We start from the raw sequence: 24,289 nt of genomic DNA, 5'->3' as shown, positions 1-24,289 counted from the left end.
AAAGTGATATCCCTTTGACGATGGGGATGAATCTAGCCAATAAAGTCTAGTCCCCCAACCTCGAAATAGCCACTGTTTGATAACTGTATGTATCAACGTAGCAGGAACCAGCTGGATGTTACCAAACCATCAGCACCCCTTGCATCCTTCGGTGTTGCAAAAGCAATCGTAGTAAGCCTATAAAAACCAGCCTGTCATAATATCCACTTCATCTTCAGAGCCGATTGATGCATACCACAGATGTCGTCATGAACTCCTCTCATAACCACTTTTGCTTCATCAACATTAGAGCACTTAAGCAGCAAGTCTTCGGCAGTTCTTCAGTAGATCTCATCTTCGTGCCAAATAAATTTGAACGCAGTCTGCCGAATACTTTTATCAAATTTAGCACTTGGATCGCATAGGTATTAAATCCAAAAAATCCTCATGGTAAAATTCAAGCCGATTCAGCGTATCACTAGGATAACCGGCCTGACCGGCTTTGAAAACCGGCCTGGCCGGCTCTGCTGAGTCAGGCACTGGCACATAGGGAAAACCGATCTGGCCAGTTCCAGAATCTAGCCTGGCCAGTTCTAGCAGACCAGATGCAGATTCTTTCACAACAGCTTCAAAATCTGGCCTGGCCGATAGGTCTGTCCTATCAGCCAAACAAGACCCGACAGTGTGTTACTTGTACAATTATTCTTTAACCGTGTTTAGATCTGCAATTAATCTAAAACATATTATATTTAAAAATAATTCTCAACTACTTGTGTTTGTCACAACACATTCGGAATTTAGGCATGAAGATGCCTAATTTGCCTAGTTTATATAAAATCTTATATTATTTCATGCAAGTCTTATTTATTTGTCAATTAAAAAGGCACGCATTGCTAGCATCAGCATGTTCAACGCTAATATTCAAAACTTGACTTGACCATATGGTTTCCATCCACCGACATAAACTTCCTGTAATAATTTTCCGTTGCAAAATTTATGTCACTACCTATATATATAGAGAGAGAGAGATAAACACGTAGTAGGTCATCGAGGTGAAGCCCGACAATTACAGCTTTTAATCAAAGAAGACAAAATTGACCGTGACGTACGTTAGGTCTGTAAAGACCAAAAGTGTGTATTCAGTTTATTTTGTTTCCGGAATTGTTCGTTATGATATATTAAAATATCAAATGTACAATACTTTCAGAAAAAGAAATGTAATTCAATCACCTTGGTCCTGTTTTGTTTCGACCCAAAAATGTGCCATGTACGTACAAGTGAAGGCAATAATTTTGCCAAAGGCAATTTTTTGGTAACCGGCCGGCGAATTGTTAGCCAAGGTTGTTTCGGCAAACTTTTACCATTAAAATGATCTAAGTTGGCCGAGTAAAAGGGTTACGAATGCAGGTTAAAATTTATGACCCAACTATTCTTTTGGAACGGAAATGAACTAAGGTGGCCAAATACAAGTGTTACCAATTCAAAATATTTGTCACCCTCAGTAGGGTTGCATAACCCCTCCTGTTTCCTCAAAAAAAAAAAAAATTTTGTCACCCATCTACTTCCTAGAATGAATGGGCACGGGAATAATGTGCCCATTTTGTATTTACCTCCAGTGAACAACCAAATGAATGCAAATTTTTGTCAAAGCCAAAACTTGACTCGGCATTCTTGGGCACACACTTGGATAAGCAAAACCAAAGGAACGCCTTATAGGTAGTACATCCCTAGCACAGGTGCACAACTTCAAAATCAGCTACCTCATGACCATGGCAGGTGCCTTCTTCTTCCTCCTCCCCCTCGCCTTCTTCTCCGCGCTCATCCACCACCGCATTCCTCCCGTATCCGCGTGCCCCGACGTCCCTTCCATGACGGTGGAGGCCGCGTGCGAGAAGGCGACCGGCACGCGGCTCATGTACGAGCTCTGCACGGACGCGCTGCGGGACGTCACCTACCCGTCCAACGGCGTGGACCTGTACGCGCTCGTGGGCGCCAAGCGCGCGCTCGCGTCCTACGACGACACGGCGCGTGCCGCGGGCACGCTGCGCGGCAACGCCTCCCTGCCCGGCGACGAGAGGGACGCCTACGCGTCCTGCGAGGAGTCCTACCGCGCGGCCATGGACACCATGGACCGCGTCGCCGCCGCGCTGGTCGGGTGCCGGTTCCTGGACGACGGGGACGACCTCGGGCAGGTGTACAGGGGCGGCGTCGCGCAGGTGGAGGGGTGCAGGGACCGCGTCATGAAGCTGCCGGCGTCGCCGCTCTACGCCCGCAGCCTGGTCGACCGGAACTTTGGGCCGTGCTCGCCTACTTCCTCGGCAAATTGCTGGGCGTTCAGTAATGCTAGCTAGCAGCTGGCCGCTGGCGTCATGGATCTTGGATTGGTATATGTGATGTCTGGGTCTGGCAGAATACTTGCTGAATCCTCGGCTCCATGCATGCTGCTCTGCTGTGTGCCAAGCTAATTTTCTGGTTGATTAATTTCATCAGATCCCAGCATGATGAAACAATAAACTAGCTGCCGTATTTTTATTTTATCTCTGGAGTCTGTTCAATGGTGAGTGTGTATGCACTACTGGAAACCCATCCTTTGCCGAGGGCTTCTGGGTTTGCCGAGGGCTAGATCTCGGGCACTCAGCAAATGCTCTATTTGCCGAGGGCCAGCCCCAGAAGCCCTCGGCAAAGATAGGCCCTCGGCAAAGAAACGGCCCTCGGCAAAATAAATCTTTGCCGAGGGCCTAGCCCTCGGTAAATAGGCCCTCGGCAAATATGGCCGGATGGGTCACGGCAGCCACTGGCGTTAGTCTTTGCCGAGTGTCCGCCGTCAGGCACTCGGCAAAGATTTTTTATTTTTTTTAAATATTCTTTGCCGAGGGCCATTGGCCAGGCCCTCGGCAAAGAGTTTTTTTTTGTTTTTTGAACCCAGTTTTTTCGTGGTGCTATAGTACATTATTTAAATCTCAATTTTAAAATTTGGGCCAAATTTGACTTTTTTTGATATAGTTCCCTAATTTATTTCTTTTCGTTGATTTTTTTCGAATATTTCAAATTTGAACTGCAGGTGGATAGAATAATGCAATTTAGTGATTCGAAAAATGTTATTCATGGTATTTGGTATATGTTGAGTCCCTATCCATGAACTCGCATCAAATTTCGGGCATCTTCTTCACGCTGTTCCTCGTCATGTTACGTGAAGAAGATGCCCGAAATTTGATGCGAGTTCGTGGATAGGGACTCAACATACACCAAATACCATGAATAACATTTTTTGAATCACTAAATTGCATTATTCCATCCACCTGCAGTTCAAATTTGAAATATTCGAAAAAAATCAACGAAAAGAAATAAATTAGGGAACTATATCAAAAAAAGTCAAATTTGGCCCAAATTTTAAAATTGAGATTTAAATAATGTACTATAGCACCACGAAAAAATTGGGTTAAAAAAACAAAAAAAACTCTTTGCCGAGGGTCTAGCCTGGCCCTTGGCAAAGGGGGTCTTTGCCGAGGGCCTGGCCAATGGCACTCGGCAAAGAATATTTAAAAAAAATAAAAAATCTTTGCCGAGGGCCCTGGATCCGGGCCCTCGGCAAAGGGCTAACCCTAAATCGGCCAGCCGCCCAAATTCCCCGCCCACAGACAAACAAAAATCTTTGCCGAGGGCCTAGCCTGGCCCTCGGCAAAGGGAGTCTTTGCCAAGGGCCTGGCCAATGGCCCTCGGCAAAGAATATTTAAAAAAAAATAAAAAATCTTTGCCGAGGGCCTTGGATCTGGGCCCTCGGCAAAGGGCCGAACCGTAAATCGGCCAGCGGCCCAAATTCCGCGCCCAGAACACCGGCTGTTTCACGCCGCCGCTGCGTGCCCCGCGTGGCCCACCGCCGCGCGCCCGGCCGCCCCGCGAGCCCCGCCGCCCCAACACCGCCCCGCCCCGCGTGGCCCACAGTCGTTGCGCGCCCCGCCGCCACCGCCACCCCGCGCGCCCCCGGCCCCCGGCCGCCAGAGGAAGAGGGAGGAGGAGCAGGCCACCGGAGGAGCCCCACCCCGCCGCTCGCCTCAACCCGCCGGAGGTGCCCCGCCCCGGCCGCGCCGCCCGCCCCGAGGAGGAGGAGAACCTCCACGCCATCCGCCGACCCCCGAAGAAGGAGGAGGACCCCGCGCCACCCGCCAACGCCGTCCATGCTGTTCGCCGTGCCCGCCCCCGTTTCGAGCAGAAGGTGGGTGAAAGGGAGGAAGAGGAGAAGGGGAACAGGAGAAGAGAGGAGGCCAAGAAGAGAGGAGGAGGAGGTGCCCCGCCCCGGCCCCTTGATGCCGCCGCGTCCGCGACCCTCGCCCCATCCGCGGCCTCTGACGTCCAGGTATGCCCTTCCCTCGCTTCATGGTGTACAATGCTGGTGAAGGAGGAGGTCTAGGTGGAGGTCGAGGTGGTGGTGGCGTGCAATGGTGGAGGTGGAGGTGGAGGTGGAGGTGGAGAAGGAGGGTAGTGTGTTCGTTGAGGTGGTGGTGGTGTGGTCGTTGTGGTGGATGTGGTGGTGTGGTCGTTGTGGTGGATGTGGTGGTGTGGTCATGGTCGTTGTGGTGGATGTCATGGTGTGGTCGTGGTCGTGGTGGTGGTGGTAGTGTGGTGGTTGTGGTGGTGGTGGTGTGGTCGTGGTGGTGGAGGTTGTGGTGGTGGTGGTGGTGGTGTGGTCGTGGTGGTGGAGGTGGTGGTGTGTTGGTGGTGGATTAATATATATCTGGCTATCGGCCATCGTGCCATATTTGTTCCCTTGATATGTGGTTGTCGGCCATCGTGCCGGTTTTTTCTTGCAGGTTTTGGAAACCTCCCCGTACAGGGGAGGTTCTGCCGAAATTTTCAACTTATAGTATTGTGTTTCTTCTTTTGCAGAGAAGAGCATGTCAGAGGGGACTCGGCGATCACGATCCTCTTCGTCGGTGTTGCAGGTCTGCCTGCACAACATCACCTCGTCACTGCCCCGACTCGCCACTGCCCCGCTAGCCTGACTCCACCGCCACCCTAGGTATAAATAAGCCCTCCTCTCGTATCATTGTCTTAGATCACGTAACCCAGTTAGGCATCTCCCGTCCGAAAGAGATACGGTCGTAGGTATGTGGATCTTTGCATATCTACGACCGTATCTATTTTGGATTGTCCATGTTTTTTGGATAGCCCGTGGATGCGTAGATGGGTTAGTTTCCATGGTCTGCTCCGGTCCAAGACCGAGTTTCGGCAGCTCTTCCCTGTTCTTCTCCGGATACACACTCTCCCTGGCAGGACGTGTATCGGGAGAACAGCAGGGAGGTGCTGCCGAAATTCTGTCTCGGAGAGGAGCGGAGCCTGGAAACTGACCTCATCTATGCATCCGCGGGTGGGATTAGGACCTATCCTCACCTATTAGACATTAGGAACACCGCGTAGATGCAATCGATGGTCACAATACTCTGTGATGTAAATGTTAAAGGATGGAGGACCGTTAGTGGATGTACACGGGCTGGAGAAGCGGCAGTGACTACGACTATGAATGGGTGAAGGGGACAGATCGTTTCTTGAAACATGCATTTGGCCTAGGAGCAGGAGGACATTCTCTAGTTTGGTGTCCCTGCAGCAAATGTGACAACAGGAGAAAGGTAGACGAGAAGACCATGGGTAGACATCTTGTGTTCAATGGTTATACGCCTGGCTACCAGCAGTGGATCTACCATGGTGAAGCAGATCGTATAAGAGCGGAGGTGGTGAGAGCACGCCTCGAGGCTTTTGATGATGCCGGGGTAGCAGACATGCTAGATGACGCCCGCCAAGCTCACACTACTAGAAATACCCCCCTGTAGTGACGCTTTATTTATGTGTTAGACACGTTTTATTTCATCTCTACAAGATTGTAGGCACGTTTTTATAAAAGCGTGTTAGAAGCGTCTTCGCATGGACCGTGTCAGGACTTGTAGAGACGAGTTCTCTAAGCGTGTCAAGGTGATAAAGAGACGTTTTGTAGAGACGTTAGTTGCATGCCTACGCATATTGATACACTTTTATAGATACATTTATATAGCGTGTCTATTTGTGTAGTTACATTATATAGCAGCGCTTCGTTATGTGCTAAGAAATATAGAGACGTTCTCATAGACACATTTATATTATGTGTGTAATAATGTAGTCACATTGTGTAGTGACGTCGTATTGTGTATTAAGAAGTATAGAGACGTTTGAGTAGATACATTTGTATTATGTGTGTACTAATATAGTCACGTTTTGTAATGACGTCATATTGTGTATTAAGAAGTATAGAGACGTTTGAGTAGATACATTTATATTATGTGTCTAGCAATATAGATACATTGTCTAGTAACATCATTTTGTGTTTCCAAAAAATATACACAAACACATTTATATTTTGTGTCTACTAATATAGAAATGTTATATAGTAATATAGAAACGTTATAAACCATTTAGTCATTAATATGATAATTATTTAATTTTTATGTCAAATATATAGAGATATTGTCTGTACAATTTAATGAGAAATGCAAGACCATGCAACACAAAGAAAATAAGCATACACAGCCATATGATATAAATAATTTGCTGCATTACAATGACTACCATCCACATAATTCATGACACAATTTTTGTTTAGATTACAAGCTCCTATGGGAGTAAAATATAAAACATAACGGGATCCCTCTTAGAATGCCAGCCAACAGCCCTCCTTTCTCGTACCACATAAACTGAGAATGCCATAGTTTTAGATGGTCAGAAACTGTCGACTCTAACATTTGGATCAGCTCAAGTACAAAAATGAGATCTGTGTAAACAAAAAAAAATCACATCTTGAATCTACTAGTAAAATGGATAGTCATATCCTTGCTCCTTTTGTTGACAAACCGTGGATGCAGATTGGTGGCAGCAGCAGATCTGCAACACAATTCTTTAGCAATATTAGGCTATAAATAATAGTGTCAATCCAAAAGTCTCAATTAATTTCACTGATAGAGAGCAAATCCATATTATGGTTAATATGATACAATCTATTGTGAAATACCAGATAAAGCTTTGCATAGTACAAAATCAAAAAAAGAAGGATATCAAATATAAAATCAAATTTTATGGTGCCCATAGAAAAATTCAAATAGGTCCTACCTCATTGAATTGGCATGTAATTAATCTCGGCATATTAGTCCAAAGTGATATGACTAGATAATCTGCAACAATACTAATTGTCCAGGCGCCAGGGAATTGATAAGATGCAATCTGATCAAGAAAGAAACCATCCAGAAATTTTTATCTAGAACACAGGAATGGTTGCCCATAGAAAATTAATAAATGTGAGATAATAAATAGCTACTACCTGTGTGTTGATCTAGCTTTATGGATCCTGGATATGGTCATTTGATTGATCCACCTGAACAAAAAAGAAACTAAAATATTACTAATCAAGAACTCCACTGGTAGGTGCCAAAAAAAAATCCCACGCAGGTGGGACGCGTGCGAGAATCTAACCTGATCTAAATCAGAAAATGTTAAATATACTATGCTTGGACTTGCAGAGTTGGATTATATCTCAACCTTAGCACATTGAAGTCATACTGCAATTTGCAAACATGTTTACCAGCCCAATACACTTCAAAGATTAGTGAAGAAAAAAAATTAGTCCCTAGTATTTTATCCAACAGATGCTGAGGAAGTAGTGTTCTACCAGATGCAACAGATTCGTGCAGAGTTTCTCCAAAAAAAAATATGTTTAAAAGAACACACCATTCCAAATATCCAAGATTATGATTGTTGATCTGCAAGATTGATACTGTGTTAGTTTCATATGATACATGATAACTGAAATAGGAGCTCTCGCAGAATAATAAATCATATATCTTGGAAAAAATTAAGGTAACCAGACCTTGCCAAGAACACAATATTGTGATTACTTTCTTAACCCTTTGACTTAGGCAAATCTGCACACAAGGAAATAAATTCAGAAGATATACACAGGAAGTTCAGAGTATTCACTAGAAAAAAACCAGTTCAATCAAGAAACATACAAAAGAATTGGGGACGTTAGGGATTGGTAATTCGGTGCATTTGATTGAACCTCTGCACGGCCACCATATCACAATCTATGGTCTATTAAAAAAATAAAAAAAACAGATCAAGAATCTGAGAGGGATAAGGAAATTTTGACGAAAAGAATGAAAGGATCAAAGAGAATTTAGGGTTTCGAGATATGACAGACAGGTAAAATACAAATCGCCTGCTAAGACTGTATGAAGAAATGAGATAATACCTCATGATTGGCACCGTCGACTGGAGCAGAATGGCTGCACTGATCTAAGGAGATGATGAGGATTCCCTTCAGGTCCTAGTGGCACCGACTCGATGGATCTCTGATATGAAGAAATTCCTGCACGGTAAAGAGCAGATGGCTGCATTAATCTGAGGACTGAGGAGATGACGGGATTCCCTTCAAATCCTAGCGGAACCTCCAGCAGGGTAGAGAGCCTATGGTGAGGGCGGTATTAATTGAACTAACGATTCAGGGGGGATGGCTGCAGTGGGGCGAGGTACGGCACCATGTTCGTCGTAGGGAGGGACGATGAGGGAGATGGGAGTTATGGAGCTGTGCAATGGGAGAAAACAGAAAAGGAACCACGATACTCAATAGGGAGAGTTAGACGAGATCCACAATTAGGGGGCAGTTCTCATACTATTTTACACGGTTTCCTCTAGCTTGTCTCTATGAAAGGTGGGGCCACTATTAGACTTCCCAAAAATTAGTGTGTGGGTGTGAAAAATCAGATTACCCGTGAGAGAAGAATGTATACGAAACCAAAAAAGAAAGAAAGGCGGGAACCAAAAAAGCTCGATCTAACTGAAGCATTTCATCGGTCTTAACAAATTAAATCAAATTAAATTAATACTCCCTATCAAGCGAATCGAGTAAATATCCGAGTGCGAATTTGAACTTTTATATTAACATCTGAAAATTCAAAATATTCATACTCATATTTGAATCCGAATTAAAAAGTGGTATAACTTTTCGAGATCTACGACTTTCATTTTAGTAGTTTCTGCCGAGCTCGTTTACAAAATTTGAATTTTAAATTTGAGAAATTCAAACGTAGTTTTCCTTGATAAGATGATCTCAAATCAAAAAGTTATCAACTACAAAGTTTTATAACTTTTTGAGATCTACAACTTTTGTTTTGATTGTGTCTCCATCCGAGGTCGTTTGAAAAAATCAAATTTCAAATTTGAGAAATTCAAACATAGTTTTCCTTGACAAAATGATTTTAAATGAAAAAGTTGTCAACTATAAAGTTCTATAACTTTTTCATATCTACAACTTTTATTTTGGTTGTTTCTCCATCCAAGGTCGTTTGAAAAATTTAGATTTCAAATTTGAGAAATTCAAACGTAGTCTTCCTCGACAAAATGATCTTAAATGAAAAAGTTGTCAACTACAAACTTCTATAACTTTTTGAGATCTATAACTTTTATTTTGGTCATCTTTTCATGTGACTTCGTTTGGACAATTCAAAATTGGAATTTAAAAAAAATGACAACTTGAAACAACATTTTCAAAGAGTAAATGATTTCAACTGAAAAAGTCAACAACAACAAAGTTGTAGAACTCATCAAGATTTATAACTTTTATTTTGGTCATTTGTTCAACTAACAAAGTGGTAGTAACATTATTCATAAATTTTACACATATCTCATATGGTTTCATAAGCTATAATAGAGATATGTAAATTTTGTGAACAATGTTAGCGTCACTTTGTTGGACGAAAAAATAATCAAAATAAAAGTTGTACATCTTGATAAGTTATATAATTTTTATGTTGATGACTTTTTCAGCTGAAATTATAAACTACTTCAAAATGTTGTTTGAAGTTAACATTTTTTGAAATTCAAATTTTCAATTGATAAAACAAAGTCATATAAAAAGATGACCAAAATAATAGTTGTAAGAACAAAATAAATTGATAGAGCATGATTTTAGAAAATTTTAGGAAAAAAAATCATCAGATTTGAAGTTAGTATAAGGGAGAAAGACTAGTTACAAGTTTTAGCTAGATATTAAAAAGAGATATCAGAGTTCTTCAACAATTTAAAAATTAAATTTTCAACATTTTAAAGCAGAAAATGATTTCGAATGAAAAAGTTGTAAACAACAAAGTTCTATAACTTTTCGAGATCTACAACTTTTATTTTGGCCATTTCTTCATCCAAGGTCATTTGAAAAAAATTCAAATTTTAGTACTTAATTTTTACTATTCGGCGTCTACAAATCGGATTTGTAGGGGCAACTGGATATAGAGCCGCCCCTACAAATCGGGTCATTTATAGGGGCGGCTGATAACACTAGCAGCCCCTACAAATGAATTTCTAGGAGCGGCTCGTTTGGGCACCATTTATAGTGGCGGCTTAATATAGAGCCGCCCCTAAAAATAGGGGGGCGTTGCTACAAATCTTTTCTGTAGTAGTAAAGATTAGTTTATTTTTAGTGATGATTTTTAGAGATTTTTTGTTAGTGAATTATAAAATATAAATTTATTATGTATATTATAGATCAAATAGGGTTGCATGGCCTATGTGGCAAAACTAGTTTATTTTTAGTGATGGGCGTGTCGGCCCTCCAGATGATGGGCTCCAGCTTTTCCAAACGACGACCACGCTGTTGACATTCAAGAGTGTCCCAATAATGTTTATGGTCATCTCCAACAAGTTCTAAACATCGGAGACGTGTTTGAAATTAATTAGCGTGACAAATAGCAAAAGAAACACGCGAAGAAGGCGAGCCACGCGAGCCCTAGGTCGACTTAGCCAACTCCCCAAGTCAGCTAAGCTGACTTTTTAACTTCCACAAATGCAAGAATGGACTTTACTATTGCATTCCTCTCATTGAGCTGATTGAAAAACATATATGGATCGTCTCGTTTGAAGTCCAGATAAATTAATTATGAATTTCGGAAGCTTTTTTTCCTGAAAATTCCAGTGCCATGTCGGCTTAGCCGACTCCCCCTATTTTGAGCCCAGAAATAGCGCGTCGGGCCCTATAAACTGTCTAGGCCGATTCCCAAGTCGGCTAAGCTGACTTCTCTGCTATTTCCGAGCCGGTTTGGTTTTCAAATCGGTTTTTAACCGGTCTCTAGATCGGTTTAGTCGATCCCAAGAGTCTCTTGCTACGTGTTGAAGGTTGATTGTGACCTCGGGCATGCTAGCTCTTGTTGGTGTTTGATTTGGATCTCAATCCAACGGCAACACACGCCCTAGCTTTGTAACTTTTTTTGGTCAGTTTTTCATCTTTTTCAGTTGTATTAACAGCTATTTATTATACAAATAATTTACTATCAAAAGAGTAACACAAATGTTAACATAATGTAGTGGTAAGTCTACCCCTTTGAGATGGGAAGGTTTTAGGTTCAAGACCCACCTTTGCAACTTTTTATCCTATTTTTACCTTTTTTTTGACATGTGGTTCCTATGGTTCCATGATATGTACTTGGCAATAATTTTCTTGAATGACTATATATCAAATACATGTTGTCATACAAATTTTCATAATTTTCTAACCAAATATAAATATTATTATGATTATTCGATGATAATTCCACAAAATAATTATAATCATATCTAAAGGGGATCAAGAAATTGTACAAACCAACATGAAAACATATTTTGGGCCCATAAGCTTTCCATCATAATTTCAATTCATTTTAATAAAGTGGGGTTATATATTGTTCACAGATAGATAGATATATCTCTTCATAAATAAAAGAATTAACCCCATCCTGCAAAGCTAAATGATTGGTGCAATGGTAAGGCACGCTGGTCTCAATCCCTTACTGCTTGGTTCGAGTCTAGATTTGCCATTTTTTCCATTTCATTATTGTTAAGTGTGTGCCCAGATCTGGCACTTTTTTTCTTTTTATATAATAATTATCAAGTGAGTGACCATATTTTTTTTCCTTTTCCAAGTGTGTGACCACATTTTTTCCTATTTATTATTATTATTAAGTGTGTGCTCTATTAGACATGTATGACAAACACTAGCGATTTCTTTGTACTAGTATTTTTAATTAAAAGAAACCGAAACACAATTAATGTTGATATTGTTTTATCCTCTAATAATATATGCCACGTCAGCTGTAGTGGAAGATATGCCACATTAACTCTGATGAATAATATGCCACGTCAGCTTATAGCCCCCCTCGGTAGGTTACACGTTTTCAATTTTCCACCAAAAAAACATCTCTACGTGTTAAGGACAAATTTTTAATACACATAAAACCATCTCTATCAGCTAGTAATGGTTAAAAGCGTATCTAATTTCATGTCAACTAGAGATATTTCGGTATCGCATAAAAAAACATCTCTACATGCCTAAGGACATTTATTTGATACGCTTTATGACATGTCTTCATGCTACTCACAGTTGAAAGCATGTCTAACTATGTGTCATTTTTATACATTTTTAGTTGCATGTCAAAAAGCATCTTTAGGTGCCTATTGACGATTTTGAGATGCGCTTTACAATGTGTGTAGAGGTTAGTGACGGTTGAAAGCGTGTCTAATTTTGTGTCATTTTAATACGATTTCAATAGCGTGTTAAAAATGTGTTTAGATATCTCTTAATGTTGAAAGCGTGTTAAATATCGTGACACTTTGATGCGTTCTTGAAATTGTGTCAAATAACGTCTTTACGTGCCAACGTAGAGACGCTTTTGATGTGCGTTACAAATAAAGCGTAGCTACAGGTGGGTTTTCTAGTAGTGTCACTTCGCTGAACGACGTGAGAAGGAGGAGATGGAGGAATCCACAAAGCACTTCTACAAAATGTTGCACTCGGCACAGAAACCCCTTCACGAGCGTACAATGATTTCTCAGCTGGATGCGGTTGGACACATAATGGGGTTGAAGGCCGAGTTAAACCTGAGTCGAGAAGGCTTCGATAAGATGTTGGCTGTGTTTGGCACCATGCTACCGGAGAAGCACACTTTGCCGACGAACTTGTACGAGGCAGAGAAACCCCTTCGTATGCTTAAGATGCCGTATGACAAGATACATGTTTGTCCGAAGGGGTGCGTCCTATTTAGGAAAGAACACAAGGACGCAAATTACTGTCCGAAGTGTAAATCCTCCAGGTACCTGGAGGTAGACTCTGGTGATGGTCAGAAAAAGCAGCTTTCGATCCCCGCGCGAGTGCTACGACACCTTCCTTTCCTGCCGAGGATCCAACGGCTATTCATGATCGAGGAATCCGTGAAACAGATGACATGGCACAAAGATGGCAAATGGTACAATCCTGGGAAGATGGTACATCCGTCTGATGCTGAAGCATGGACATACTTCAATGACAAATATCGTGACAAAGCAGCTAAGGCCCGTAATGTACATGTCGCGCTGGCAACAAATGGGTTCAATCCTTATGGAATGATGGCTGCCCCATACACATGCTGGCCCGTTTTTGTTATCCCCCTCAATCTCCCTCCTGGCATCTCCTTTCAACGGCATAACGTATTCTTGTCGTTGATAATTCCTAGACACCCATGGAGTAATATGGGTGTGTTCATGGAGCCTGTGATTGATGAATTGATCCACGCTTGGGAGAAGGGGGTATGGACATACGACCGAGCTACAAAGACAAGCTTCAAAATGCATGTTTGGTACCACTACTCCCTGCATGACTTCCTGGCGTATGGGTTATTTGCCGCCTGGTGTGTTCACGGGAAGTTCCCATGCCCAATATGCAAGGAAGCTGTGAGGTTCATTTGGTTGAAGAAGGGTGGCAAGTATTCGTCGTTCGACCAGCATCGTCAGTTCCTCCCTCTAGACCATGAATTCAGAGAAGACATCAAGAGCTTTACGAAAGGTGTCAAAGTGACAGACCCTAAACCGCACTTGAGGACTGGTGCCGAGGTTCGTGCTCAGATAGATGCTCTCGTGCCCAATGAAGAAGGTGGTTTTGTGGGATATGGTGAGGAACATATGTGGACTCATAAGTCCGGCTTGACGAGGCTCCCCTATTTCGATGATCTTCTTCTGCCACATAATATTGATGTAATGCACACTGAAAAGAATATCGCCGAGGCACTTTGGGGAACTCTCATGGACACTGACAAGTCTAAGGACAACGTTAAGGCTAGGGTGGACCTAGCAACGTTGTGCGATAGACCGAATCAAGCGATGCAGCCTCCTAGTGGCCGAAACAAGAACTGGAAAAGGCCTAAGGTCAATTTCGTCTTGCAAATCGATCAAAGGAGGGAAGTACTAAAATGGATCCAGACGTTAATGTTCCCAGATGGATATGCAGCGAATCTTAGCAGGGGAGTGAACTTAGGCACTCTGCGAGTCAACGGGATGAAGAGTCATGACTACCACATATGGATTGAGCGGCTTCTTCCGGCGATGGTCCGAGGCTATGTCCCTGAGCATGTTTGGCTAGTGTTGGCAGAGTTGAGCTTTTTCTTTCACCAGCTTTGTGCCAAGGAGATATCTTAGACCGTCACTCAGGACTTGGAAAAAGCGACACCTGTGTTGCTCTGTAAGCTGGAGAAGATCTTTCCACCCGGCTTCTTCTTGCTGATGCAGCATCTGATTGTGCACCTCCTGTCCGAGGCATGTTTAGGGGGGCCCGTGCAGGCCCGTTGGTGCTATCCAATCGAGAGATGTCTAAAGACTCTTCGCAAAAAATGTACAAATAAAGCTAGAATTGAGGCTTCCATTGCAGAGGCATGCCTTCGGGAGGAGGTGGCAAACTTCACAACGCAATACTACAAGCCGAACCTTCCTAGCAATCATAATCTACTCCCTCATTACAATGCTGGCGAAAATGAATCGACCCTCAGCCTTTTCTAAGGCCAACTTGGCAGCGCAAGTGGATCAACCCCGAAGCTATTGGGAAATGAAGAGTGGCGCAATATCATGCTATATGTGTTGAATAACCTTACCGAGGTGCAGCCGTTCATCAAGTAAGTTCTCAACGAACTTGTTTCAATACGCCGTCACTATTCTACATCCAACCCCATTGATTCTCGTTCGGACAGGGAATTTGTTCGTGAATTCTGGCATCAATCAAGGGATCCTACCTCGCATGAACAAGACACCCTTGTTTCGCGAGGTGCGGGAGCAGGGAGGCCTGATTTTATTTCTTGGTTCAAACAAAAGGTAATGTCCAATTTAGCTCGTACGTTCGATCGTCCAAGGTGATCGTACGTTTGATTAATATAACGATCTATCATGCTTCACCTTGCAGGCCCAGACTGGTTCGTCCATGAGTGACGAGTTGAAACAGGTTGCAAACGGCTATGACATTAGGGTGAAGTCATTTACCGGCTATGATGTGAACGGATATTGCTTCCACACAACAAGTTACGAGCAGATTCAGCCCAAACGAAAAACCACAAATAGCGGAGTTTGTACGCCCGGCACTGATGGCCTCGACTATCATGGTAGAGTTGAGGAAATCTATGAACTCTCATTTCATGGAGACAAACCTCTTAAACCTATCTTGTTCAAATGCCACTGGTTTAATCCTCGATCAACGAGACGAACCCCTCATCTTGGGCTAGTCGAGATTCGAGAAGATTCCATTTATCCTGGAAAAGATGTCTACATTGTGGCTCAACAGGCCGTGCAGGTGTATTATACTCGATACACCAACCAAGACAAAGAGGATCTTAAGGGTTGGGCTATTGTGCACCAGGTATCTCCACACGGTAAACTACCTGCCTCAAACGATGATGATTACAACTTCAACGCAAACACATATGATGGACAGTTCTATCAAGAAGATGGGCTACCAGGCACGTTTGAGATAGTCTTACCCGAACCAATCGAAATGGAAGTAGACAACGAAATGGTTGATGGCGAGGTCGATGGAGATGTGGTGGTAAATGCCAAGGACATAGCAATGCTTGAGCGATTACTTCTAGGTAATGACTACGATGACAACATAGAACCTTCGGATAGTGTTGCCCATTTGGACAATTTTGACAGTGATGATGAGACCTATGATCCCAATCATGAAGATTATTCCTAATACATGTAATACTATATTTTTTTTAATTTGTGTTTTGTTTATATAGTTTGAATCTATTTCTAATATATGTACTAATTAGTCTTGTTCATTCTTTGTGATTGCAGGTGATTGAACAAAGATGGCGAGCAGACGTCCACGCTGTGACACGCCCTCGGTTTACGGGAGAGACCGCCCTCTCCTTCGAGGTGAGGGGTCGTCGTCCGGGGTAGCGTCCGTAGGAGGTGACGAGAGAACGACCAGGGGCAGCAGCCGCAGGAGGCAGCGGTCTCCTCCCTCACCACGTGATGAGGTGCTGGAGGAGGAGCATGTGACGGCCACGGCCACATCCTCGTCGGAGGATGAGAGGGGTCAGCAGATGGGCGAGGGAGGCGAGGCGCTCGAGGGCGAGGGAGGCGAGGCGCTCGAGGGTGAGGGAGGCGAGGGGCTCGAGGGCGACGGAGGGGGTACCGCTACCCGGACTCCCTACGAGCGAGGTCCCGCGAGCCTCCCTCCGGTTTCACTTCCTCACAACCGCCCAATGATTCGGCCTATGGCAAAGCGGTAAGTAACTATAGATGTTATCACAACTACTTCATAAGATATGTTGGAAATCATAAGAGAACTGATAAATTTTCTTAATCACTTGTGCAGGGCCTGGTTGGTTTTGTCAGGTACTCCAGCATGCACCCCCGTGAGCATCCTTGGTGTTTTGTGCAGGAAATGGTACCCCGGCATTGTGCAACTGTCCGAAGAGCCGGTGGTGCGGGAGCCGGCCTCCAACTAGGACAGGTACGCGCTGGTCACGGATGACACTTACCGCAACAAGCAGGAGCGGGTATTGGCGGAGTTTTGGGTAAGTTTCTCTCGCACAACATTGCTTAATACATCTCATTCATTGGTTAAATGTTTTATTGAAATAATGAATGGATACATCGGTTTTGTATGCAGAAATTTTTCAAGGCCGAAGAAGGACTTGAGGCCCAGGCGGATCGGGCGGCTGCCGCAGCTTGTAGGAAGTACGTCACCGAGATGCACCACCATGGGCGCATCCAAGCCCACATAGAATACTACAGGTCGGTACTTAAGCAGTCCCTCCCCAAGCCTCAAGCAAGACTGATTATGCGGACCCGGGACCAGTACCTTGAGGTAGGCGAATAACATTCATAATGATTTGTTTTGATATTAAGTAGGTTCAATTTCATCTTCTTATATGTCAAATACTCGATGACTTGTAGGTGACTCCTTGGTGGTGCCGATCGTATCCCGAGTGCTGGGCCATGATCGTGGACAAGTGGTTATCACAGGACTGCACGCACGAGAGGCTGCGGGAACAGCGTCTGATGAGGCAAGGTCCAACTCACCATCAAGGCAGCCGCAGCCTCTCCGGATACAAACAAGCATACGTAAGTGATTTCTTTCATTTATTTTGATGCTCAATTCTGCTTGATTTCTCACCATCTTCCCGTCTTTCTCGCAGGAGGCTACGCACCAGGGCGAGGAGGTCTCGGAGTTCTCTACGTGGGCTATGTCCCACATGGGCAGGGCGTCGTCCTCTGTCTCCTTCGACCCGGCTGCCCCGCCCTAGGTGTACTCTAACCCGAACGTATACACTAAAGTCCAAGAGTACACGTCCTCGGTAAGGGAGATCTATGGGGAAGATTACAACGTGCGCACTGAGCCCATTGATGCAGAGACGATCATGAGGCTCGGAGGAGGCAAGAAGCACGGGCGGCTGTGGATTGCAGACGGCGCCATCGACTCCACCACTATTCCCTCCCTCGACGCTATCCGAGCACGGAGCATGAGCTTCAGCTAGCCCATACGCTCACGGCCTTCTCCAGCACTGCAACAGGTCCAGGCACTCCAGGTAATTCCTGTTTTACTCGTCGTACGTTGATATTTACACACCTAAATTAGATTTGCATTACTGATACATTGGAGTGAAATATTGCAGGCCGAGCTGCAAGAAACAAAAAGGCAAAGTCAAGAGCAGAATGCGGAACTGACCACACAGCTGCAGGCCCAGCAGGTCGCGTTCGAGGCCGCGCAGAAGCAGATGGCGGAGATGATGGTGATCATGCAAAGTCTTGGGCAAGCATCGGGTGTACCTGTGCAGTTTTTAGCTCCTCCACCTCCTACTCCTGCAGCTACTCCTGTAAGTATATAAGTTCACTTTTCGCTTGTGCTTTGCATGTATGTCGGCCTTCGTGCCGTTGTGGATGTCGGCGTTCGTGCCGTTGTTTCTTGCAGGTTTTGGAAACCTCCCCGTGCAGGGGAGGTGCTGCCGAAATTTTCAATTGAGTCTAATCTTTTTGTATTCCTAGATTACTAGATGCAATCTCTAAGTTCCAAAACTGTTTTCCCGGATTACTCACACATGCAATCTCTGCTCCTTTGTGCAGCCTCCGTCCGCGGGTTCCAATCAATTTGGTAGTGCGTCACCGGGTGATCCCGCCTTTCCTTCACCACCGTCTCATAGGCTACCTTGATGAGGACTAGTGCTAGGTGATGTGGTTGGACTTTATTGTAATATTTGTGGTTTATGGTTCTGACTTGTGCTTGGATTTCATGAACTTGTCGTAATAAACATGTGAATGATGATGAACATGTGACTTGTCGTTGTAATATATTGTGATTTGTGGTTCACAATTATGGTTGTGATATATTGTGAGAAAATGGGTTCTGTGTGATATATATATGTGATGGTTGATATATATATGTATATATATGAAATGCTTGTGTCGATGGAATGCAAAAAACAAAACAAAATTAAATTTCTGCCTCTTTGCCGAGGGAAATGACCAAGGCCCTCGGCAAAGAAGGGTCCTTTGCCGAGGGCCGTCCCATTGCCCTCGGCAAAGATTTTTTTTAAAAAAATAAAATTTCTGCAATATTTCTTTGCCGAGGGCCATGGTTAGAGGCCCTCGGCAAAGACTTTTTTTTAAAAAAATAAAATTTCTTTGCCGAGGGCCTGCGTGGAAGCCCTCGGCAAAGATTTTTCAAAAAAAGAAGAATAATTCTTTGCCGAGGGCCGTCCCATTGCCCTCGGCAAAGATTTTTTGGAAAAATTCTGCACATTTCTTTGCCGAGGGCCATGGTTGGAAGCCCTCGGCAAAGATTTTTCAAAAAAAAAAAGAATAATTCTTTGCCGAGGGCCCCCGGAGAAGGCCCTCGGCAAAGACTCCGTCCCAGGCGCCGGCGCCGTGACGGCTGCTTTTCTTTGCCGAGTGCCGTTTGCCGAGTGCCCAATAAAGGGCCCTCGGCAAAGACCCTCTTCGCCGACTCAAAATTCCCCGAGAGCTCTTTGCCGAGGGCCGCCCTCGGCAAAGCCTTTGCCGAGGGTTAATGGGCCTTTGCCGAGGGCCTCAGGCCCTCGGCAAAGAGGCCATCTCCAGTAGTGATGGGCTGGTTGTCAACACTAGTTGAAAAGATTTGATGCTATATGACACTACGATGTTGGGTTGAAGTGTTGAACTAACTAAGCACACATGATACTATTTCATTTCACTCCAATCTACACCGTTGTTGATAGATAAAATATGATTGGAGAGATTGATGAAGTTGGACGTGGCGTGCGGGAATGGAGTGCGGTGCTGCTTGCCAAAAGCATAGCCGTCGCGTACTTGCTCCCGTCACCAGATCAATGGGATGCCTTCCACCATCTCCTTGGCTCATAGATCACGCAGTGATGTAAAGCTCCGATGCCCATATCGAGCATGCCAACGCCACGCCTCTTCATCCATCTTGGACATCAAGCACACTGGCGCGCTCAAGTTCAGCTTCATGGTATAGAGCTGATTCTTTCATGCCACACGCACCAGGAGTACTGCATGTTCACGATCGAACAATTGTAGTAGGCCTTTGTCGATCTCCACTCTGCAACCTCCTTCTTCCAATTGCCCAAAGACTAATGATATTGCTGTTCAGAGATGCTTTGTTGTGTACATTGAAAAATAGGAAAATTATTTTTTTGTCATTTTAAAATCAACTATAAGGATAAATACGTGTTTGTGCATACATTCTGCTGCATTTGTGTTTTTGGAACGTGTAGTTTTGGTCAAAATTCAAAACCTGTTTTGAATTGATTTTTGAAAACAAAAGAAAAGGGTTTCTTTTTCTCTTTCCCTCGTCTTATTTCTTTTCAGCCCAAAACAGCGTGCAGGCCACCTCTCCCTCTTCTTCGTCTGGCCCAGTCGGCCTCTCCCCATAAGCTAGCACAGCCGAACAGGCCAGCTCGATGGCCTCGGCGCAGTACCACCTCAGCCGCGCCCCTCTCCCTGCTCACCTCTCCTCTCTCCCTCTATATCTCTCTCTTTCCCGCCTTCTCTCCTTCCCTTCCCTTCCCTCGGTTGCCAAGCCCATATACATCAAGGGACCTTGGCTCCACCCCGTGTTCGGGGTTATAGGCATTGCATGGGTCCGCTCTCTCCCAGTGTCGTTGTGCAGAGATGTTCTCTTTTGGTGTCAGTGTATGACTCGCCTCACTTCGTTGGAAGCGCACGGGGCCACGCTCACTTTGTTTGCGGCGCGCATGTCCGTGCCCACTTCGTCGGTAGAGCTACAATCCGATTTAGATCTGAGCAGGTATGTGGTCTCCCGGCCAAGTCTATGCTGGATCCGAGCGGAGGCGTGGTTTGGGCATGGCCACATCCATGTTCATGCCATGACAATTGTGTCTGCACTCCACACCATGCATATATGATGACATCGCTGAGGACAAGCACGGCTCAAAAAAGCATTTGTAGAGACATCTATTTTTTTTTAGAGGCGGCTCAATCTAAAACAGCCTCTACAGTGGTTTCCAAAATGAGCTGCCTTTACAAAGACCCTATTTGTATGGGTGGCAATAGATCCAGCTGTCCAACAAATCAATTTCTAGAGGCGACGGGATTTAGAACCGTCTCTAAAAATGGGCACGTAAATTACGAAATTTGAACTTTTGTAATGATTTTGGATGGATAAATGACCAAAATGAAAGTTCTAGATCTCAAGAAGTTATACAATGTAGTTGATAACTTTTTCATTTAAAATCATCTATCCAAGGAAAATTACATTTAAATTTCTCACATTTGAAACTCAAAATTTTCATTGACCTCGGACGAAGAAAGGACCAAACAAAAGTTGTAGACCTTTAAAAGTTAATTAACTTTGTAGTTGACAACCTTTTCATTTGAAATCGTCTATCCAAGGAAAATTACGTTTGAATTTTCTCACATTTGAAATTCGAATTTTTCAAACGACATGAAAAGATCAAATTTCAAATGTGAGGAAATTCAAATGAAATTTTCTTTGGATAGACGCTTTCAAATTCAAAGGTTGTCAATTACAAAGTTATACAACTTTTCGAGATCTACATATTTTGTAGATCTTTTGTGTCACATGGAGAAACAAAAAATGTAGATCTCGAAAAGTTGTATAACTTTGTAATTGACAACCTTTGGATTTGAAAACGTCCATCCAAAGAAAATTTCATTTGAATTTCCTCACATTTGAAATTTGATTTTTTTCAAACGATGTCGGATGAAGAAACAACCAAAACTAAAGTTGTAGATCTCAAAAAGTTATAAAACTTTGTAGTTGATAAATTTTATATTTGAAATCATCTATGCATGAAAAATTAAGTTTGAATTTCTTACATTTGAAATTCTAATTCTTCAAATGATCTCGGATGGAGAAATCATAAAAACAAAAGTTGTAGATCTTGAAAAGTTATAAAACTTTATAGTTGGCAACTTTTTTATTTGAATTCGTTTAGAGTCCCAAATATTTATTTTAAAATCAGACAAAGATAAAATGAAGAGGACAAATGTCCCAAACAGACACAAGTGCCTCATGAGTAAAGTGGTTATGAGGATAGTCGAGGGCTGAGGTTGCGTGTTCGAGCACCCGCGGCCGCACTCATGCGCGTTTGGTAGTCTGTTCAATGGTGAGTGTGGACGGGCTGGTTCTCAATACTAGTTGAACAGATTTGCAGGTATATGACACTCCGATGTTGGGTTGAAGTGTTGAACTATCTAATCACACATGATAATATTTCTTTTCAGTCCAATCTGTACACCGTTGTTGAATGTTGATAGCTAAAATATGACTGGTGAGTTTAAGATCAAACAAGAAAATCACATGCAAGCAAAAGAGATTGAATTCGGACAAACTTTTTGAGAAATAGGAAAACAAACGGGGACGCCACTATAGACTATTTAAACAGGCCTAGGCTAGTTTTGAGAACTAACCTGAGCTGGTTTTGGCTGCTCGAGTCCAAATCTTGTTTTTTGTTGGCAACTGTTCCGATCTTGTGTGAAGCTTGTAGATTTCGCGTAGAATAAGTTTTCAGCCAGAGATAAGACCACCCCCTCTATTTATAATACATGATCATGTCCGATTGAGAGATTCATCTATATAATTGTCAAAAATCAATCTATCCTTACTTTTTAAGTCCAAACCCTATCTCTTCCAACCTCCTTGCGGTCCAACACTTCTCTTGATGAGATTTGTCAGCGTTCTACGTGGCCTTGCCAACTTAGGGGTTATGGCCCTACTTTACCGATGGTTACCGGTGCGAAAGCATCAGTTTCTACCACATGAGCCAATAGTAATTCAGCAAAACGACATGTATCTTTTGCTCATAATACAGTATTGTCAAATCCCCCAAAAACACTGTTAGGGAGTCAGCAAGCTAACGTAAATGCAAATAGTTGACAAATTGGCAATCGGCCCCCATGGGACGAAGCTTTATGCTAATTTGGAGAAAATTTGCAAAGAGATTTAGAAAAAAAGTCTAGGTATACAAATTAAACTAGACATAATCTATACTAAACCATATCCCACGTATATGGAATAAATGAAAGCTCCCGATGGGTGGGAAGTACTTGATTTGTATAAATTTAGTGGTGAAGATAATAAAACCACAAAGGAGCACATTAATATGTTTCATGCTTAATTGGGTGAAGCTAGTACCATAGAAAATATGAAATTTGTATTTTTTTTTTCATTATCTCTTGCTGGTATTGCTTTTTTTGTATTCTTCATTGCAACCTTGCTCTATTGGTTATTCGGAAAGACTAAGAAGATAATTTTTATGAACATTTTTACAATGGAACTAGTGAGCTTCTATTGTTTAATTTGATACCGATTAAGCAAGGGTGTGATGAGACTAATTGGACACCGATGTTTTAATTGATAATTTCTAGATCTTGCTAATTTTGGCTTTTGTTGGCTTGTGCTCTAACATTAAAGAAAAGTTAGAATACTTTGAATTTCTCTGTTAATCAATTACTGCAAAATTCTTTGGCTATTGAAAGCCGGGCCTATTTGGTTCATGACCACAACTTGCCATGCGATAAGTGTAACACCCTAAAATTTGCATAATTTTGAAATAGGAGAAAATGATTAATTATGTATTTTTGTGAGCATTTGAATTTAGGAAAATAATAATTTTGTTAAAAATAAAATCAAATGTAGGTTCACAATCATGTGTGTGCATCCATGCTGCTGTATATCTTTTTGTATTGCTTGGTTTGAAATCAGATTCCAAGATGAATTGAATTTGCATTCAAAACTGATTTTGAAATTGCTTTGGAAAAATTGAAAAAGGAAAATGGATTTCCCTTTCTTCCCTTCCCTGCTTTCGGCCTGGTTGGCCTGCTTCCGTGCCGTGGCCCGTTTCTTCCCATGGCCCAGCATTTTCTTCCCGCGGCTCGCCTTTCTCCCCGCTTGAGCCTGCGCTCGCGTGCGGCTTCCTATTCCCCGCGTCGGCCCAGCAGCAGCGCTGGCCCATCATCGCCACCAGCCTAGCTCCGCACGCCCCAGTCGCCCACGCTCCTCTTTTCCTCTGTCTCGCTGACGCACCGGGCCCGCTCGCCAGGGCGTCTTCTTCCTCTCCGCGCCGTGTCTGCCTCGAGCACGACTGCGCCGACGACGTCCATGTTCGGCTCCGCTACGTCGCATGCCGCCCAAGTCCCCGCGTCTCATAAATAGCCGAGCGAGCCTGCACCGCCTCCCGATCTCGCCTCAGAGCCAGCCATTGCCTCGCCAAGACACCTAGCCCTAGCCACCGCGAGAGCTGCCCGCCTCGTTGAGCCCCGCACCCGCTTGTTCCTTCTCTGCCGCCGAGGTAACTCTATGTGAGTCCGCCGTCGCCCCCTCTCTCTCCTGGACCTTCCCGTTCGAAAAATCATGCACCGTAGGCTCTAAACCAATGTCGCCAGAGAGCTCATCCATGGTGCCGCCGCAAACACCTCGCCGCCGGCCCTGTTTTGGCCAGCCATGCTCCCTCTCTTTCACCCGATCCGATCTCAGTCGCCC

The 24,289-nt window shown here is 43.7% G+C and overlaps 2 long non-coding RNA genes and 1 pseudogene across 2 annotated transcripts; 1 reads left to right on the top strand and 2 right to left on the bottom strand.

Annotated features, from left to right (window-relative positions):
- Positions 1 to 1,742: 1,742 nt before the first annotated feature.
- LOC136472340 (uncharacterized) lies at positions 1,743 to 2,320 on the top strand (annotated as a pseudogene).
- Positions 2,321 to 6,755: 4,435 nt separating this feature from the next.
- On the bottom strand, positions 6,756 to 7,567 carry LOC136472338 (uncharacterized). Its single transcript, XR_010762320.1, has 4 exons — positions 7,471 to 7,567; positions 7,319 to 7,372; positions 7,111 to 7,221; positions 6,756 to 6,885 (listed from the first exon to the last, which is right to left on the bottom strand). It is a non-coding gene; the product is annotated as an uncharacterized lncRNA (long non-coding RNA).
- A 132-nt stretch (positions 7,568 to 7,699) lies between these two features.
- LOC136472339 (uncharacterized) lies at positions 7,700 to 8,541 on the bottom strand. The gene is made up of 4 exons (XR_010762321.1): positions 8,249 to 8,541; positions 8,007 to 8,088; positions 7,865 to 7,919; positions 7,700 to 7,757 (listed from the first exon to the last, which is right to left on the bottom strand). It is a non-coding gene; the product is annotated as an uncharacterized lncRNA (long non-coding RNA).
- Between the last annotated feature and the right edge of the window lie 15,748 nt (positions 8,542 to 24,289).

Source organism: Miscanthus floridulus, chromosome 8, assembly GCF_019320115.1.
Source record: "Miscanthus floridulus cultivar M001 chromosome 8, ASM1932011v1, whole genome shotgun sequence".
NCBI classification, from domain to species: Eukaryota; Viridiplantae; Streptophyta; class Magnoliopsida; order Poales; family Poaceae; genus Miscanthus; species Miscanthus floridulus.
The sequence above is the reverse complement of the archived record's forward strand: the minus strand, read 5'-3'. Positions and strand labels throughout refer to the sequence as shown.